We start from the raw sequence: 17012 nt of genomic DNA, 5'->3' as shown, positions 1-17012 counted from the left end.
AGTCTTCTAAGTAATATTGGAAACATCGTCTGACAGCTGTCTGGAACATCTAGTCCTAAACCCACACGTGAAATTAATAATTTAGAAATTCCAGTTACAATTTAGAAATGGGGAAGGATAGACTGAAGTTTAAGAGAATAGTCCGGAAGAATCAGTGTGGAAGGAAGCGGGATACTGAAGTTCTGAGAAATGTCCAGACACGTTTGGAATCCGCTGAGGATGTGGATACTGCAGTTTCGCTGAAGAAGATAGGACACCTCTAAAGGTAGCCATGACAGATGTTGGGCAGACAGCCAAAGATATAAGGAAAGTAACTGCAAAGAAATCATGAGTAACACAAGAAATACTTCAACTGATCGACGAAAGAAGGAAATACAAATACGTTCAGAAGACAGAGACTGGAATACATCCAACAAATACCTGAGAGCGTAGGTTGCAAGTGCTACTCTGAGATGAAGAGGTTAGCACATTAGAAATAACCCAAGGTGGGTGTATCGAAACAATCAGAAGGCTGATGACTATAAATAAAAAAGTAAAATAAACAAATTACAAATAGGCCTGATATTTTCGATCTTATAACCACTGAGAGAGAGATTGGCGACTATGATGCTGTCACAAATCGTCACCAAACGCAAAAAGGTCGTACTGATAATCACTATAACCTTAGTTAAAGGACAAAGTGAGATCATTGAGATCAGATCTGGCAATTGCAGAACAATTATTCCTACTTTTATATATGTTGGCAGTAGCTATCAGTTCAAGGCCTTGCCATTTGGTCTGAAAGTAAGTTCTGGAATATTTATTGCTGCATTAGACATGTTTAGATTAGATGACTTTTGTTCTTTGTTGACATTCTCATAGCATCACAAACATGGGATCATCATTTAGATTTGATTGAAAGAATTCTAAATAAAATTCGGGAGACGGGGGTTGGTTGGTTGGTTGGTTGGGTTAAAGATTAAAGGGACCAAACTACAAAGGTCATCGGTCCCTTGTTTCATAAAAACACAGAGCAGAGTGAAACTATCCACCAGGCAGGCGAAGCACTAAAAGAAAAATTCCGGGGGAAGAAAAGCCCCATAGTCCATTGTAAGACAACACGGAAAACAGAGCACAGCAACAAAAACAACATAGAGAACAAAGGCAGAAGGGATTAAAACTGCACAGCAGAGGACTGTGGCTGGCTGATCACGAAAATAATAGGATGAGCCAGCCACTCTGCAACACGTTAAAACCCCCAGCCTAAAAGTTTAGGGCGGAGTCGAATCACAACACAAAACCAATTAAAAGAGAGAGCTCAAAAGAGGGTGATGTTAAAAAAAAACTTAAATGGACCTATAAAAGCCGCTTGCGCGAATAAAACTTAAAATCCGATCTGCCATAGAGACATTGTCACCTAAAAGTGATGAGACGGGGGTTACGGCCAATTTTCAGAAAAGTAAGTTAGGGCATAAAGAGGTACAGTTTTTGAGGCATCTAACACCACAAAAAGGCATTTACTCTGACGAGTTAAAAATTCAGTGCGAGCTAATTTTTCCACCACCAGGCCAAGAAAACAACTACAGGTATCCATTGGGTTAGGATTGTTCTATCATCATTTTGTCGCTAGTCAATTAATTATTGAACAGTGAGACACTGTTACATTTACTTAAGCAAACTCACAGAGGCAGGGGTCCAAGGATTGTCAGACAGCATTTGATAACATGAGACTCAGTCGGCTATCCTCAGAGATGTTACTTCACCCAGATATGTCACTGCATTTTTCTTTGTCGATGGATGCCTCGAATGTGAGGTTTGGCGCTTGTGTGTTCCAAATTAGAAACATAGAGGAAAATCTACAATTTGTACTATCAGTTTCACAAGTCGCATTTTGTTCGACTGCGAATGGTCCTATTCCAGTATCGAATTGCAAGTGGGTTTGGTGGTTCGAGCATATAAGTCGCTTCTTTACTACTAAGCTGGAAATCGCACGAAGGTACACTGTAACCACAGAAGTGCTTAGCGCTTTTTGTTGAGTTGCAAATTACTACATTCTAGGCTGGTTAGATGGTCTATTTTTTTCTGTATGTGATAATTTAATATCAGTGAACGATAAGAATATACTTGCGTTAGTTAAAAGGTGTACAAATTTGCTTCCGCGGTTTGCCGTAGGTGGTGACAACGGTAAGTAACGGTCGAAAGAAACAGATCGCAGACGTCAGGCAGTTAGCTTGGACATCGATCAACATAACCTCATTCAAACATTAGTCGATTTGTGTCTGTATCATAAAGTTGTTCTTGATTGAAAATGTCAGTTTACGAGCCTAATTCTCGTCATTTGCGGGAGGTGCTACAATTTTGTTTCAGTATGAAGAAAACAGTGACTGGGTCTCATCGAATTCTCTCAAGTCGTCTGGTAAGCACGCTATTAGTGAAAGAACGTGTCATGAGTTGTTTCAACGCTTCAATAACGGTGATTTTAACGTCGTAGACCGGCATAGTGGTGGAAAAGAGAATGTTTTCGAAGATGCGGAATTGGAGACATTGCTGAGTGAAGACTCGCGTCAGACTCAAGAATTGGCACGATTAGTTGGAGTGACACAGCAAGCCATTTCAAAACGTCTCAAGGCTATGGGCACGATTCAGAAAGGAACTTGGGTCCCGTGTGAGCAGAAACCAAGAGACTTTGAACGGCGTTTGCTTGTTTGTGAACAGTTGCTTCAGAGGCAAAAACGGAAGGGATTACTGCATCGCATTGTGACCGGGGACGAAAAATGGATTCATTACGATAACCCTAAACGCAAAAAATCATGGGGATATGCCACCCACGCTTCCACGTCGACGGCCAAACCGAATATTCACGGCTCCAAGATCATGCTCTGCATTTGGTTGGACCAGATCGGCGTCGTGTACTATGAGTTGTTAAATCCAAGTGAAACAATCACAGGTGCTCGTTATCGAACGCAATTAATGCTTTTGAGCAGAACATTAAAAGCCAAACGGCCGCAATACAGCGAGAGGCATGATAAAGTGTTTTTGCAGCACGACAACCCCACGTTGTAAAAGAGGTCAAAAGTACTTGGAAACGTTAAAATGGGAAGTCCTTCCCCACCCTCCGTATTCTCCAGACATTGCTCCCTCTGACTATCACCTGTTTAGATCAATGGCGCGGCCTGGCTGACCAACACTTCCGATCTCATGAAGAAGTCACAAATTGGATCGATTCGTGGATCGCTTCAAAAGATGAACAATTTTTTCGACGCGGGATTCGCACACTGCCCGAAAGATGGGAGAAAGTAGTGGCCAGCGATGGAAAATACTTTGAATGAGACATGTGTAACCAATTTGTTTCATTAAAGCCTCAAATGTTGGGGAAAAAACGGCGGAAGCAAAGTTGTACGCCTTGTACATACAAATCCTTTATATCATGGGGTCGAAGGCCTGTCTATGGTTTTACCCTAGTTTCTGCTCAGACCATGTCTGAATGGGAGGACAATAAGATAACCGAGGGAAGTTTAATTCGATCTCATGCCACTCAGTACGGACTCACCAAACTCAAAAAGAAAATTTTCGGTAATATGTAACAAATATACCTTACTACACTATTTCATGATATGCTGATATTCCAAAACAACTGTACGCATTGTATAAAAATTTCATTCGAAAACAAATTCTCTTCTTTACTGATGTAACTTCATTCAACTTAAATGTAATCTGTACTGTATTGTACCTGACTGAATGAATTATATAATCCAAAGATATCCCTTGGGGACTTTGTAGCGCCTAAATATAACTTTTTTTTTAAATATAGTGTTCCACAAGATAGAGTAAATAGCATTTTTGCTCTCATAGCGTAGACCTAAAGCGCCAAAAATCCACCTGTCCTTCAGTCATTAGCACAAAAAGGCATAAGCTACTCTTGTAAGTGTATGAGACTCCACTTTTCTATGACAAGTTTCATAAAGATAAAATATACTACGTAAGGTGAGCATTTTTCAGACTAATGTCTTCTTATTTAATATTCCTGGTCATTGGTATTAATATATACGTATTGTAGATAAGATAGGTAGAACTGCACTGTAATTTGCTATTCATTTCTAGATTAATCGTAACTGTTACTGACAGAATTTTCGTAGCTTTAAACTCCGTGGGCATAGCGATTCATTTAAGTCTGCCAAAGATAGAATCTGGTGGTCGTGTTACTTACGCATTCAGGCCATGGGAACTGACAGAAATGGATAGCAATATTAGAAATCAAAGACACAAGACAGAAACCAGAAATATTACGTTATGCAATTCCATGAGGACAGATTCACAAACGTGAGACATTGATATTCGCCCCTCCGGCACTGAAAAACAATTACTGGTTGCTTAAACTGAACAAGGCACCAGGTTCTGTAGGAATTCTAGGTAGATTTCTATACCGAATACGCCGCGTAATTCATGTTTATCGAGAATCTATTGCGCAGCGAATACCTCCATGTGACTGGAGAATAATACACGTCACTCCTGTTTGCAAGAAGATTAAAGATCGGATGCATATGATTACAAACCAGTATCGCTGAAGTTCGCCTGTTGCGTCATCCTAGAGCGTATTCCAAGCTCAAACATTATGATGTTACTGGAGTAAAACAAGATTCTATCAAAAAATTAGTAGGCAAATAGCAAAAAACCATTCGTCTGAAACATAGTTTGCTTTATTTCTACACGACATACTGCAAACAATATATACAGGCGAAGAAGGAGATGCCGTCTTCCTAGATATCCGAGGAACGTTCAACACTGCACCACATCGCCGACTGCTAACCAAGATACGATCATAAGCATTATCTTGGCAAATGTGCGACTGGTGGTGGTGGTGGTTGTTGGGATGTTTAAGGGGGACTAAACTGGCTGTGCGACTGGGTTGAGAATGAGAGCATTTAGCAACTTCCAACAAACTTTAAATATAATTTAAAACCTTTTCTCAACTTTTTTCGCTTACATGCTTAAGGTAAATATTTAACACATTAACTCATTTCTAAGACGATATGAGGACATTGACAGGGTAGTGCAGTATGTAAAGGGGGACGAAAATCTAATAGTCATGGGCGACTGGAATGCAGTTGTAGGGGAAGGAGTAGAAGAAAAGGTTATAGGAGAATATGGGCTTGGGACAAGGAATGAAAGAGGAGAAAGACTAATTGAGTTCTGTAACAAGTTTCAGCTAGTAATAGCGAATACCCTGTTCAAAAATCACAAGAGGAGGAGGTATACTTGGAAAAGGCCGGGAGATTTCAGTTAGATTACATCATGGTCAGACAGAGATTCCGAAATCAGATACTGGATTGTAAGGCGTACCCGGGAGCAGAAATAGACTCAGATCACAATATAGTAGTGATGAAGAGTAGGCTGAAGTTCAAGACATTAGTCAGGAAGAATCAATACGCAAAGAAGTGGGATACGGAAGTACTAAGGAATGACGAGATACGTTTGAAGTTCTCTAACGCTACAGATACAGCAATAAGGAATAGCGCAGTAGGCAGTACAGTTGAAGAGGAATGGACATCTCTAAAAAGGGCCATTACAGAAGTTGGGAAGGAAAACATAGGTACAAAGAAGGTAGCTGCGACGAAACCATGGGTAACAGAAGAAATACTTCAGTTGATTGATGAAAGGAGGAAGTACAAACATCAGTTGATTGATGAAAGGAGGAAGTACAAACATGTTCCGGGAAAATCAGGAATACAGAAATACAAGTCGCTGAGGAATGCAATAAATAGGAAGTGCAGGGAAGCTAAGACGAAATGGCTGCAGGAAAAATGTGAAGACATCGAAAAAGATATGATTGTCGGAAGGACACTCAGCATACAGGAAAGTCAAAACAACCTTTGGTGACATTAAAAGCAACGGTGGTAACATTAAAAGTTCAACGGGAATTCCACTGTTAAATGCAGAGGAGAGAGCAGATAGGTGGAAAGAATACATTGAAAGCCTCTATGAGGGTGAAGATTTGTCTGATGTGATAGAAGAAGAAACAGGAGTCGATTTAGAAGAGATAGGGGATCCAGTATTAGAATCGGAATTTAAAAGAGCTTTGGAGGACTTACGGTCAAATAAGGCAGAAGGGATAGATAACATTCCATCAGAATTTCTAAAATCATTGGGGGAAGTGGCAACAAAACGACTATTCACGTTGGTGTGTAGAATATATGACTCTGGCGATATACCATCTGACTTTCGGAAAAGCATCATCCACACAATTCCGAAGATGGCAAGAGCTGACAAGTGCGAGAATTATCACACAATCAGCTTAACAGCTCATGCATTGAAGCTGCTTACAAGAATAATATACAGAAGAATGGAAAAGAAAATTGAGAATACGCTAGGTGACGATCAGTTTGGCTTTAGGAAAAGTAAAGGGACGAGAGAGGCAATTCTGACGTTACGGCTAATAATGGAAGCAAGGGTAAAGAAAAATCAAGACACTTTCATAGGATTTGTCGACCTGGAAAAAGCGTTCGACAATATAAAATGGTGCAAGCTGTTCGAGATTCTGAAAAAAGTAGGGGTAAGCTATAGGGAGAGACGGGTCATATACAATATGTACAACAACCAAGAGGGAATAATAAGAGTGGACGATCAAGAACGAAGTGCTCGTATTAAGAAGGGTGTAAGACAAGGCTGTAGCCTTTCGCCCCTACTCTTCAATCTGTACATCGAGGAAGCAATGATGGAAATAAAAGAAAGGTTCAGGAGTGGAATTAAAATACAAGGTGAAAGGGTATCAATGATACGATTCGCTGATGACATTGCTATCCTGAGTGAAAGTGAAGAAGAATTAAATGATCTGCTGAACGGAATGAACAGTCTAATGAGTACACAGTATGGTTTGAGAGTAAATCGGAGAAAGACGAAGGTAATGAGAAGTAGTAGAAATGAGAACAGCAAGAAACTTGACATCAGGATTGATGGTCACGAAGTCAATGAAGTTAAGGAATTCTGCTACCTAGGCAGTAAAATAACCAATGACGGACGGAGCAAGGAGGACATCAAAAGCAGACTCGCTATGGCAAAAAAGGCATTTCTGGCCAAGAGAAGTCTACTAATATCAAATACCGGCCTTAATTTGAGGAAGAAATTTCTGAGGATGTACATCTGGAGTACAGCATTGTATGGTAGTGAAACATGGACTGTGGGAAAACCGGAACAGAAGAGAATCGAAGCATTTGAGATGTGGTGCTATAGATGAATGTTGAAAATTAGGTGGACTGATAAGGTAAGGAATGACGAGGGTCTACGCAGAATCGGAGAGGAAAGGAATATGTGGAAAACACTGATAAGGAGAAGGGTCAGGATGATAGGACATCTGCTAAGACATGAGGGTATGGCTTCCATGGTACTAGAGGGAGTTGTAGAGGGCAAAAACTGCAGAGGAAGACAGAGATTGGAATACATCAAGCAAATAATTGAGGACGTAGGTTGCAAGTGATACTCTGAAATGAAGAGGTTAGCACAGGAAAGGAATTCGTGACGGGCCGCATCAAACCAGTCAGTAGGCTGATGGAGAAAAAAAAATGCAACTCAAATATTAATTTATTCATTTTGTATATTTTTCCACATTTCGCATGACTGTTTCACCTGGAAGCAAATGTGAAGGAACGTCGGTATCTATTTTCCCTCCAAAACATGACGGAACAGTTAAGTACCACCGCCAATAGCGTAAATTTGACTTGATTTTCAGAGGTGTTTACAGGCATGATTTGCGGCGTAATAATTAAAGAGTCGTGAAGTGTTTGTGGATTAGATGAGCCCAACAGTCTTAAATCACGTAACGGGAGCAAAGCAGCTAGTTCACTAGTAATTATTACGCAATATACGAGTGCATAGTCTTTACAGATTGGTGGTATAGTGAGTTAAATGGATAATTTAGAAAACCAAATGAGTGGTATCGAGAATAAAATTTGGGGTGTAAAAAAGAAAATGGGTTGGCAAATGGGTAATTTAGAAAATAAATTGGAAAGTCGAACGCTCAGAAAAGAATTTAAAACAAAAAACTGAAAATATAGAAGGGATAACAGGGGGATAATTGAAGAAAAGCAGAGTAGGTTAAAATCAGAAATGAGCAAACTTGCGTGTGAAATCAGAAAGGAAAAAGTAAGAGTCAGTCACATAGAACGAGAACTGGTGGAAAGTGTGGATAATTTATGGACTCATCTGAATGGCAGTACTGAGATCACTGAGCAAAGGGAGACTTCACTGGAACTGGGAACGAAGTTAGCCACTGATTCGATTGCGAAAGATGTGTGATAACTTCACGGTAAGATCAAAATGCACAACAAAATCTAAATGTGTACTTCGGTATCGAGACCGCGCAGCATAAACTGCAGAGTTCTGAAAGTGGCGCTTCATGAGATTGCATCGGGTCAAGTGGCTAATTATCTTGGTGACACTTTGCAGCAGAGAGTATCATCCTATCGATTTCCTTGCTGCCTGTAGTGCTAATTTTGCTACAGAGATGGCCGACGCAGCAAAAATAAGGTATGTATAGTGGTGACAGGACAGCATCGGTTCGTCAGGGTCACACCAGAATGCAGACAATTTTCTAGTGTGTGTGTGTGTGTGTGTGTGTGTGTGTGTGTGTGTGATGGTGCTTACGGGTGCTCAACGTCGAGGTCATCAGCGCCCTGACACAATTTTCTAAACACTAAGGTTGTTGTGGAATGTTTTAAATTCAAATTTTGGTGCGACACGAGGCAGACACGCTTGCAAAATGAGTTCTAGAATGGGCCTGTGTATATTCACGCCACTAAAAAACTCCATCTGAAGAGGCCTCGGAGGACCCAACAGTAGCGACCGGCCGCCGTATTGTAACACTTCTGATACTAAATGTAACTGTGTTTGCTCTTTTGATGCTAGTCAATTGTCAGGATGAGCATTACTGCAAAGGGCATTTGATTCTAAAGCATTATGTCAGGGTGAAAATACTAAGTAAATTAATTTTTCTCTCTTAACAACATGTGGGAAGGGTGGGTTATTCCTTGGCTCGGGAATGAGGTAGAATGAAACAGCATTTTTACATAAGATAACTTTTGTTGAAAGTTTTGTTCAACTGTTTCTTACTGAATGTTCTGGCTCGGAGAGCGGCAGCTGTGTCGTTTGCGAAGCCTTCTGCTGCGGCAGCGGTGGCGTCTGATTACGCCTGGCGGTGTGTATCTCGTGTCGCCGTCTCGCCCAGTTGACTGGAGACGCGCATCATGCGGTGGCCCGTTCAATTATTGAGAGCGAAGTCGTGCATCGGACGGTGATACCTTGGATGTGGCGTCCCAGTGTTTCTCTTCTCTAAGCGGCCGCGTGTGTTGTGCGTCGGCCAGCGGAGCGGTGCGGCGGGGGAAGGCCAGTGTCCCGGACTCGAACAACGGACTCCCGCTTGCCAGTCTTCGGCTGTCAGATCTTCATCCCAGCTCACAGGTGACTGCTAACGTGAGGCCGTCTCCGTTCCGTCCTCACAAGTCACCCGGGTACGTAAAAATCAGACTTCAAATACCTTTTAACTTCTGTCCTCTGGCACCAAGGCTGCTGCTTGCTATTCCATTACAGCGGCGGACTTGGTGCGTCTGTGTATGATGTAGTCTCTTCTTGCTTGACGGTCTTCAGCACCGAAACTGACTGAAAACTACTGCTACTCTCCTTCTTTTTTCTTGTAGGGCCCACTGCGTCTCGCGTATTTATTCACTTCAGTTCACTGGAGGTGAACGACTTCACGGTCATTGCTTCGTCTGTCACGTTGAAAAGCTTCTCGAAGAATCTTCTTAACGTCGGTCATTGGCTCTTGGAATGTAGGCGAGGGCCTTTGCTCACATGTGACAACTGAGAAACACGTGAGCCGGTCGGGCGATGCCCTGACGGCTGAATCGACAGCGTCCGCTTATGTGGGGAGGGCGATGGCTTCTTCTGAACTTGCTGACTTCACGGTCATTGTCTCTTCTGCTCCGCCCGCTGTTTGCCAGTATGTAATTCTTCTAAACTAAACCAAGTTTTTCATTTATTTTCTAATTTCTACTTCACTTTGATTTCACTAATTTATTTACTTATCTTAAGTACCACTCAACAGTATCATCTTCAGCCGCTAGGCGTCACTGGATGCGGATATGGAGGGGTATGCGGTCACCACACCGCTCTCCTGGCCGCTGTCAGTTTTTGTGACCGGAACCGCTATTTATCAGTCGAGCAGTTCCTCAATTGACCTCACAAAGACTGTGAGCGTCCTGCTTTCTACAAGCATTCGGCAGACCCTTACGGTCACAGTCAGGCCACTAAGAAAGAATTTTCTGTGAAAGAGGTAAAACGAATCACGGTTATGAGCAGGCCGCTAGTGATCTTATTAGAAATCCCAACACTAAAAAAAAGCTACAAGAGACTCTGCAATGCAATCTGATACACAGTCCGACTAACTCACTAGATGAGTCACAGCTCTTGCTGAGAAACTGGACAACGCATTGAGATTCAAACTATGAGGTCTAAGTAATTGTGAATGTAATGGGCGCAGTGAGGACGACAGGTGCAAGCGTCAGAATAGCCATAAGCAGCTGCAGTTGGAAAACTAAAATGTACACATCTTTAGCTCTGGGATAGATTAATAAAAAGGCGATAAAAGGGAATAAGAAAAAGAGAAAAATAACTATAAGAACAGAAGTGTGCAACAAAAGCAAGGGTAGACTATAGACGCAATTTTGAGTGAGGACGAGTTCTGGGAATGGCTCTCAGCACTATGGGACTTAACATCTGTGGTCATCAGTCCCCTAGAACTTAGAACTACCTAAACCTAACTAACCTAAGGCCATCACACGCATCCATGCCCGAGGCAGGATTCGAACCTGCGACTGTAGCGCTCACGCGGTTCCAGACTGAAGCGCCTTCAACCGCACGGCCACACCGGCCGTTCTGGGAATGCTGGAGAAATCATGTGAGCAGGAGAGCGAATAAGTCAGCGAAAAGAAACTGGCTGTTTAAAAATTCTGAAGATGTCAGTGAGAATTATAGCAGTAACTACTGAAGGTATATGCATTTCTGAGTCAGAGAAAAGGGTGTCAATACCCTATGCGAAGATTAAGTGCGAGAATAAATCGAAAGAGAAGGGTTACATTAATGATGGTAATTTTACAGTTTGTGATATAATATATTTTGCCTTGGAAAGCAACGGAGCCAAGAGCACGTGCGCTGAAGGCCAACTTAAATTAGCACTTGAAGCAGACGGCATAGCGGAACACACATCGGCCAGTAGCCTTCAAGACGAGCAGTTAGTGGAGATGGGGGCGGTTAATGATGGAATGGAACAAGAATCAGAACATACAGGTAACATATGTGATGTAAATGGAGATTTTGTAGCTATTACACTCGTCACTTCAAAAGAAGGTATCTGCACATTCGTGTTCGTGGAGAGAGATGAGCCCACGCCTTTGGATGGTAACATCAGTTCTAGCTGTTTGTGTAAGGAGAAACGCGAATTCAGTGTGGGTGATGGAAGGTCGTGTGCGGCTATGAACAAACTGCTTACCCCAGGCGGCGGGCGGGAGAACAAGTTCCGAGTAGTAAGACATTTGGTGCTATGATAAGGACGAAGCACGGGCTATATGAGTGTTCTACATATTGTTTCATGATGACGAAGATATAGATAAATTTGTCTGCGAAGAGATATGCACTGGGATGCAGAGCGTGGTGTCCGTGATATTGAACAGGATTTGTGAAGGAACCACATTTAGAGAGGAATGCTTCAGAATATGTATAGTTAGTCATCGAAATTGCCATAATGTAAATGACGTAAAATTAGAAGCGCTTCTGGGTTCTGGCGGTTGTGCGTATTCTGTAGCGGAATCCTTTACGCAAAGGGGAAAGAAACAGAAGCCTGTAATTCATCCTTTGGCGGCAGGTTAAAATAAAGAAAGTAACAAGAGGGATGACCAAGTCTCTGAAAGACTGAAAGGTGCCTGTTGTTGGCTCTTACCATTTCCCACCATCTTTTTTATATTTTTCAATCTATAGTACTTATTTGTACAATTATCTCCAATAAATCCCCCCCCCCCCTCCTCCCCAATGAACCACGGCCATGGCCATCGGTGGGGAGGCTTGAGTGACTCAGCGATACACATGGCCGTACTGTACTTGCAACCGGAATGGAGGGGTATCTGTTGAGACGCCAGACAAATGTGTGGTTCCTGAAGACGAGCAACAGATTTTTTAGTAGTTGCAGGGGGGGCAACAGTCTAGATGACTGACTGACCTGGCCTTGTTGTTGGGCTGCTACCGCAAGCGGCTGAAAGCAAGGGGAAGCTACAGCCGTAATTTTCCCCAAGGGCCTGCAGCTCTACTGTAAGGTTAAATGACGATAGCTTCCTCTTGCGTAAAATATTCCGGAGGTAAAATAGCCCCGCATCTCCGGGCGGGGACAACTCAGGACGATGTCGTCATCAGGAGAAACAAAACTGACGTTCAACGGATCACAGCGTGGACTGTCAGATCCGTTAAACGGGCAGGCGGGTTAGAAAATTTAAAAAGGGAGACTGATAGGTTGAAGTTAAATATAGTGGGAGTTAGTGATGTTCGGTGGCAGGAGGAACAGTACTTCTGGTCAGGTGCATACAGGATTATAAATACAAAACCAAAGGGGGGTAATGCAGGGGCAGGTTTAATGATGAATAAGGAAGTAGGAAAGCGGATATGCTACTATGAACAGCACCGTGAACGCATTATTGTAACTAAGATAGGGACGAAGCCCACACCCATCACACAAGTTTACATGCCAACTAGCTCCGCAGACAAGAAGAGATTGAAAAAATGTATGATGAGATAAAATAAATTACTCAGATAGTTAAGGGAGACGAAAATGTAATAGTAATTGGGGACTGGAATTCGACAGTAGGAAAAGGAAGATAGGGAAAAGTATTTGATGAATATGGACTAGGAGGAAAAAAAAGAGGAATCCTGGTAGAATGTTGCACAGTGCATAGTTTAACCGTCGCTAACACTTGGTTTAAAAATCGTAGAAGAAAGTTGTGTACGTGGAAAAGACCTGGAGACACTTAAAAATTATGAAAGAAGATTGTGTACGTGGAGAGACCTGGAGACACTGGAAGGTTTCAGATTGTTTGTATAATGGTAAGACAAAAGTTTCGGGACCAGTTTTAGATAGTAAGACGTTTCCAGGGGCAGATGTGAACTCTGATCACAATTTATTGGTTACGAACTGTAGGTTAAAACTGGAGAAATTGCAAAAAGATAGGAATCTAAAGAGATTAGACCTTGATAAACTGAATGAATCAGATGTTGTTGACAGTTTCAGAGGGAGCATTAGGGAACGGTTGACAAGAACAGGGGAAAGGAATACAGTAGAAGAAGACTGAGTAGCTTTGAGAGACGAAATAGTGAAAGCGGCAGAGGATCAAGTAGGTAAAAAGACGAGGGCTATTAGAAATCCTTGAGTAACAAAATATATATTGAATTTAATTGATGAAACGAGAAAATATAAAAATGCCATAAATGAAACAGGCGAAAGGAAACACAAACGTCTAAAAAATGAAATTGACAGGAAGTGAAAATGGCTAATCAGGAATGGCTAAAGAATAAATATAAGGATTTAGAAGCATGTATCCTAGAGGAAAGATAGATACCGCCTACAGGCAAATTAAAGCGACCTATGGGGAAAAGAACACCATCTGAATGAATATCACTAGCTCAGATAGAAAAACAATCACAAGCACAGGAGGCAAAGTTGAAAGGTGGAAGGAGTATATAGAGGTTCTATAAAAGGGAGATGACCTTGAAGTCAATATTGTAGAAAGAGAAATGACGTAGATCAAGATGAGATATGAGATATGATACTGCGTGAAGAATTTGATAGAGCTCTGAAAGATCCAAGTCGAATCAAGGCCCCAAGAGTAGATGACATTCCGTCAGAACTACTGATAGCCTTGGGAGAACCAGCGATGACAAAACTCTTTCATCTGGCGAGCAAGATGTATGAGACAGGCGATATACTCTCAGACTTCAAGAAGAATTTCGTAATTCCAATTCCAAAGAAATTAGTTGCTGACAGGTGTGAAAACTACCAAAATATCAGTTTAAAAAGGCATGATTGCAAGATACTTACACGAATTCTTTACAGAATAATGGAACAACTGATAGAAACCGATCTCAGGCACGATCAACTTGGATTCCGAAGAAATACAACAACACACGAAGCAGTTGTGACCTCACGACTTATCTTAGAAGATAGGTTAAGGAAAGTCAAACCTCCGTTAATAGCATTTGTACACTTAGAGAAAGCTTTCAACAATGTAAACTGGCATACTCTCTTTGGAATTTTGAAGGTAACAGTGGTAAAATACATTGAACGAAAGGCTACTTACAACTTGTGTAGATACCAGATGGCAGCGACAAGAGTCGAGGGGTATGAAATGGAAGGAGCAGTTGAGAAGGGAGTGACACACGGTTGTAGCATATCCCTGATGTTATTCAATATGTATATTGTACAAGCAGTAAAGAAAGTCAAAGAAAAATTATGAGTAGGAACTAAAGGCGAAGAAATAAAAACATTGAGGTTTGCCGATGACACCGTAAATTCATCAGAGACAGCAAAGGACTTGAAAGAGCAGTTGAACGGAATGGACAGTGTCTTGAAAGGAAAATATAAGATGAATTTTAACAAAAGTAAAACAAGGATAATGGAATGTAGTCGAATTAAGTCAGGGGATTCTAAGAGATTTAGATAAGGAAACTAGACGCTTAAAGTACGAGATGTGTTTTGGTATCTGGGCAGGCAACGGCAAGAAAGGTATTTCTTAAGAACAAATATTTAACATCGACTCTAGATTTAAGTGCCAGGAAGTCTTTCCTGTAAGTATTTGTCTGGAGTGTAGCCGTGTATGGAAGTGAAACGAGGACCATAAACCATTTCGACAAAAAGAGAATAGAAGCTACTGAAATGCCATACTACAGAAGAATGTTGAAGACTGGATGGGTCGATCACCTAACTAAAGAGGAGGTCGTGAATAGAATAGGGGAACAAGAAATTTGTGGCACAACTTCACGAAAAGAAGGTATCGGTTGATAGGACAGATCCTCAGACATGAAGGTGTGTGTGTGTGTGGTTTGAGGTTTTCGGGCGCTAAACAGCGTGGTCATCAGCGCCCAAACGCATAGAAACAGGAACACATGCGGAGAAGGGACGAAGACGGACAGCGAACAAGGAGGACGGTTAAAAGGTACACGCCTGACGCAGTTACAAATCCTCACATACAGAGGCAAAACAAGAGTAGAAGAAACGCACTAAAAAAGGAAAGGAAACACAAGGAAAAGAGAACAGAAATCGAAGTGAAACAAGTAGGTAATCGTGACTGGCGGACCTCTTACCTAAAGCCTGGGTGAGCCAGTCACCCAGCAGCACATTAAAATCCTCTCCCTAAAATCCGAGACAACAAATTGGACAGGACACAAAACCGTAAGACCTTAACCACAGTCGTTGCGTCGTCTTGCAAAATAGAGGGCAAATCCGGTGGCAAGGAGACCACCGCCCTCTGGTCAGAGAATAAAGGACAGTCAAGTAAAATGTGGCGGACAGTAATCTGGACGCCACAAGCACTGCAGATTGGCGGGTCCTCCCGCCGGAGTAAAAAACCATGCGTTAAGGGACTGTGCCCGATGCGGAGGCGAGTGAGGAGAACCTCATCCCGCCTGCATGACTGGTAGGACGTACGCCACGGCCGCGTGGTGGCCTTGACCAGACGCAGCTTATTTTCACCGACTGCCAGCCACTCCTCTTCCCATTGACGCATAACACGAAAACGCAAAAGGGAGATAACAGCATGGAGGGGGACGGCACATTCAACAACGTGAGGGAGGGAACATGCATCTTTGGCAGCCACATCCGCCAGTTCGTTTCCCCTGATGCTCAATTTAGTACTGGAGGGAAGTGTGGGGGTAAAAAAATGTAGAGAGAGACAAAGAGACGAATACATTTGTTACGGCGTAATGACAAGCGCCGGCACGCCAGTCGGGAACGATAGAGCACCGAGGGCTGTGAAGACGTCAGCCAATTGCACGCTGACCGACCACTCTCCAGGATGACAACGCAACAGCAGCGACCTCTATGTGAAGAGGACGTAAGCGCCGCGCCCGACTGGTCGTGGCGAGTTGAACAGTAGCATCAAGATTAGGCACTTGAAGACCAGCGACTTAGAAATTGTATATACTGAAGAAGCTTGTTCATTTCGTTGGTAGCCTTTTGCTTGAGACACATCTATGTAACACAAAGTTAAGTACTGTAATTGCTCATTTTGTAATAGAATTCATTAATACGATTTGCTTGAATGTTGTCTAGTGATCCGAGAAAGCAAGGTTCCTAGACTAAACATTTTTGATGACTAGGCAGGATGCAGCAACATTAATCAGATGCGGAAGGATGCAGGATGCAGCGGTTACTCGGAGATGAAGAGGGTTGCACGGGATAGAGTAACATGGACAGCTGCATCAAATTAGTCTTCGGACTGAAGACCACAACTACAAACAATTCCGAGATATTAAGGCAGCAACTTTAATACATACTGATTTTGGTAGGTTCATATAACTCTTTGCATTACCATTGTGTCGGATGATGATGATTTATGGCAGAGGGCGCTAAATAGCAAGGTCATCACCACTCTTGCACTAATGATTTACCGATGAACATTATGAAAATCTGTGGCAAAAGGTCAATAAAACGGAAAACCAAGTTTCATCTCCCCACAAGAAGCTTGGGGCAACCCCAATAAGATAAGCTTCAGAAAAGCCCGTACTAAAATTCCAACGTCCCAACGAGATACAGCAGATCTGGGCCTTGGTAGGAGCCAGAGGGGCTTTCTACTCCAGCCCTGGCTTTGGAGCCGGCTGGGGTGGCCGAGCGGTTCTAGGCGCTACAGTCTGGAACCACGCGACCGTGACGGTCGCAGGTTCGAATCCTACCTCGGGTATGGATGTGTGTGATGTCCTCAGGTTAGTTAGGTTTAAGTAGTTCTAAGTTC

The 17012-nt window shown here is 42.4% G+C and overlaps 1 protein-coding gene across 2 annotated transcripts in view; it reads right to left on the bottom strand.

The window, feature by feature from the left end:
• LOC126419261 (synaptotagmin-5-like) overlaps nucleotides 1-17012 on the bottom strand; it is a 216470-nt gene that overhangs the window by 108497 nt on the left and 90961 nt on the right. The gene's annotated exons all lie outside the window — the stretch shown is intronic.

Source organism: Schistocerca serialis, chromosome 9 (genome assembly GCF_023864345.2).
Source record: "Schistocerca serialis cubense isolate TAMUIC-IGC-003099 chromosome 9, iqSchSeri2.2, whole genome shotgun sequence".
Taxonomy (NCBI): Eukaryota; Metazoa; Arthropoda; class Insecta; order Orthoptera; family Acrididae; genus Schistocerca; species Schistocerca serialis.
Note: the sequence above shows the minus strand (reverse complement) of the source record. Positions and strands in the feature narration are given on the sequence as shown.